The sequence below is a fragment of the Quercus suber genome, unplaced genomic scaffold (assembly GCF_002906115.3).
Source record: "Quercus suber isolate HL8 unplaced genomic scaffold, Cork oak 2.0 scaffold_187, whole genome shotgun sequence".
NCBI classification, from domain to species: Eukaryota; Viridiplantae; Streptophyta; class Magnoliopsida; order Fagales; family Fagaceae; genus Quercus; species Quercus suber.
In genome coordinates this window covers 685,688-689,748 of record NW_027069645.1, presented here as the reverse complement: position 1 = coordinate 689,748, position 4,061 = coordinate 685,688, and the positions used below count along the sequence as shown (strand labels likewise).

At 32.5% G+C, this 4,061-nt stretch overlaps 1 non-coding gene across 1 annotated transcript; it reads right to left on the bottom strand.

Moving 5' to 3' along the window:
* Positions 1 to 246: 246 nt before the first annotated feature.
* On the bottom strand, positions 247 to 3,370 carry LOC112013633 (uncharacterized). The gene is made up of 2 exons (XR_010630970.1): positions 706 to 3,370; positions 247 to 624 (listed from the first exon to the last, which is right to left on the bottom strand). It is a non-coding gene; the product is annotated as an uncharacterized LOC112013633 (transcript).
* Between the last annotated feature and the right edge of the window lie 691 nt (positions 3,371 to 4,061).

Here is a 4,061-nt window from a genome sequence, read left to right as displayed (position 1 = left end):
ATAGAAAACACAGCTACAGCAGTGGATATTTTTGTGGGCAGCAGCTGAATTTAGTCATGTGTTTTAGTGTCATGTTATTGTTTTCATTGTAGTTTAGTTGACAATTAGTGCACATGAATGTATTAGGTGATCTGTTAGTTAGTTAGAAACAGTTAAGCATGGGCTAGTTATAGCTGNGGGGGGGGGGGGTGTGGTGCTGGTGCTGGTTTGGGGGAAGAGTTTATTCACCAAACATAACACGCTGTCAACACAACATAAAATGAAAATTTCGGTAGGCTTCACCCAGTTGCATGTCTCCAAGAATCATAACACCTTGCACATATTCTGACTAGTACCCTTTGTTCCTGAAATTGAAACCCGAATAATCCTAACGCCTCTAAGCTTACAAAACCCAAAGCAGAATCAAACCAAGCTAACCAATCCTCAAATCAACTGCTCCAATTTACAACACAGCAAAAACGGAACACCAATAGTACAGTCCAGATTGAATACTCTATCCATTAATAATAAAAATTTAAAAAGGGCAAAATTTTTTTTTTAATGAGAATAGGCCTGATCTTGTTCATCTTTCAGTTTTTGTAACTTGTGAAGCTCACTCTTTTCAGATGTGTCAAGATGTCGAACCTGCAAGAGTGTAAAACAGGCTAAGAACAGAGGACATACTAGTAGTATCAGACAGGATACAATAATGATGCCCACACACACCTGCTAGTGAAGGGTCAGATGCTCAACTAGAGAACTCACAGCTTCCCTTGATTTTGCACAAAGCCTAAGAACCTGAAATTGAAATACTTTAACATGCACATAGCTTTATCACAAATTGAAATAAACGAGCAAAACATATACTTGGTATTAAATTTTTACCATGATATGATGTACCTTCATAAAAATATACTACCTATTTCTTTTGTTTTGTATTCCAACTGTATGATAAACCATCTGTATGAACAATAATTCCTGCGGTGTTTTTATGCATTTGCTCACTTGGTGGTCCAGCGAAACAAATTAGAGCCTAGAACTGAAGCAATTCATACTTGCATCAGGGGTTCCCATCTCAGACAAAATTACCCTAGCATTGCCTTCCGCATCAAAGAGAAAATATGGTGGTTCTTTGAGATAACTAACCTGGTAGTGCTTGGATTTCATTCATGTGATATCTGTCACAAGATAAGAATAGTATGGGAGAAAGAGAGAGGGAAGGAGAGGCAGGTTTACTTTAGATTATAACATCTTGTGGCTGTAGAGAGTACCATAATCAATTTAAGTTTTCAATTTATAAGTCTTTAACCAAACAGTTAAAAGAACAATTATCCTTCATTGCCTAGAATTAAATCTTCAAGGATCCAGGTTCAAATAAATTTATTTTTAGAGAATTCCTAGTCTAATTTACTTCCAAGGGAACTAGAAAATATTTTCATGGGTGCTTCCTTGCAAAATAGGATCGACTAGGGCATGAGATCATGAGAAAATATATACTGAATGTGATAACAAGACGTGCACAGATAAAAATGAGAACAAAATCCCAAAAGCAATGGCCAGGATTTGTAAAGCAAACAATTCTACCTCACTAACTATCATTTAAATATTTTCTCTCTCTCTCTCTCTCTGCTTTAGAAGAATCAATCAAACAGAAATAAACAAACTGCTTTAAATATAAATCATTAGACCTCTTTCCTCAATCAGGAATATTCCTAAAGATATTATCTTCGTTAGCTACTCTTCTTTTAAATTTAAAATAAAAAAAATAAAAAAATTTAAGAATAATTTATTGCTGAGAAAGAAGGGAACAGGGTCCCAATCCAACAAATTTAAGAATAAATGCAAGTCTTATAGCAACAATTGGAGAACTTCATTCAACAAACTTTTTCCGCACCCCCTCTTTTTAGAGTGAGACTCCAAATTTCGTCTAGGTAAGATTCCCAAGACTTAGTGAGATTCTAAAGCTTCATATTCCTTTCTTCTTCATTGTAATGATTTTAATGATCATCATCTTCATTTTCATCTTTATATTAACCAATAAAATTAGGATGTGGAAGCTCATAAGATATTCCAGTTGTAATTGTCTCAGTTGTATTTCAACTAAAAGTAGTCACACCTGATATTTTTTTTTTGGATATTATTAAAGATCTAAACTGGAGTGCAGAGTGAAACATCTCCAAAAAAAGGGCCCAACTCAACAAATTTAGTAAAAGAGTAAGTACGATAGAATCTTGAGATTCAGGTATAACATGAAGGAAGAATAAACCTTTTCCCAGGACCCTTTGTTGTAATTGCACCTTCATTGAATCTTTCATGAGAATATTCCCACAAGAAGTTGATCATGATGGATATCTCATATACATATTACATACTGAAGTATGAAATTTCCAAAATAATTGACAAATCCCAGCACATTTCAAGTATAGAATATAAAGATAATTTGACCACATATTTAGTTTCACACCTAGCTAAGAAATTTACGGAAGGCAAGCATCCTGTGTATGTGAATCATTTCCTCTTGAATAAAACTATTTTACTTATAAAAAATAATAATAAATAAATAAAAATAAAAAATAAATTTATAGGAAGCAACCACGTACGTGGAGAACCCCCAAAAAGAAGTGAATAAGAAAGAAGAAAATAAGTAAAAGTAGCTCCTAGAGTTTATGTTATCTATAAATTGAAAAAATAGGTAAGAGGAATTGACATGAAAAATTGGGGAATTTGTCTACATGAGCTTGTGGGGTTTAACATTAGGAGAATATTTGGATCTAAGGTTTAGAATGGTTGAAGAGAGGGTTATGGGGTTGTGTTGGGGATTAAAAGATGGTTGATAAGTTATTTGATAGCTATTTGGTAGAAGAAAATGTGGGGTTTTAGGTTTTAATAGGTAAAATAAAGGACTTGATTTGGGATTATAAAGAACAAGAAATAGAGAATTTTATGGGGTTTAAGGACTGTATGAACGGTATCCATGAACAGCTCAAGAAAGAGAAGCAAGTAGGAGAAAGGGAGAAAAGAATACAAGACGGCCAAAACATGCTTCAATACTCAAAACGCTCAATATTTGTATTAATCAACTTCATCTCTTCTTTGGGCACATTAAACACAAATACATATAAGGACTCCTTTTTGTACTAGTAGTATCAAGACTCCTAGTTCGACTAAAAAACTAAAAACCTAATAAAAGACTAACTTAAAGTAAAAGAAAATAAACCTAAGATACTTAGGAATTCTTAGAAAATTCTAGACTACCAAAATACCCTAAATTCGTAGGGATTGCAGTAATTACAAATTTTCCCCTAAGTTCAAATTGACCATAATCTACTAAGTAAAAACCCAAATAATAATTATAAAAAAAAAAAAAAAAAAAAAAAAAAAAAAAAAAAAATAAGAGCGGGCAGCAAAAATAACAAAGCTCTGTGATCAATATGCCTTTTATCTTCAATCCTAGCAACATTCTTGATCTTTGCACCTTTAAAATGATGTCGCCAACATTTGCGATGACAAGAACAAGCGCAGCCTACCTCTTCATCTAGCACCTAGAGTTCAAGTAAATTAGAGACAAAATAATTGGTACTAGCAAGAATAGTTTTTTTTAAGACAAATTTGACATTTTCTTAATCAACATCATTGCTTTTCATAATCAAATGCTAGCTTGTACATGGGAAAAATTAAGAACAATCACAATTTCACACTCCATATGTACAAGTAACGGATTGTATGCAATTATAGTATTACATAAAATACTAATAAACTTGAATTATACGTTTATATATATTTAAGGTTTAGATAATTGAATTTCCGTGTAAATATAACTATAAAAATGTTGTAATATAATTGAAAGCGCACTTAACAAGAAATAGGAATTTGACTCTTGACTCATAAGCAAATGAGTTGTAATAGGATGAATCTTTGTTCTTGGACTTAGGCATGTTTTTCTTCATATTACTGATTACTTATGATTTATCTAAATTAGGTGGATAATAAGTGAGTTCATGTATATGAATATAAATTGTTACCTCTACTAACTACAAACAAACACAATAAACATCAACATTCTCTCTCTCTCTCTTTCTCTC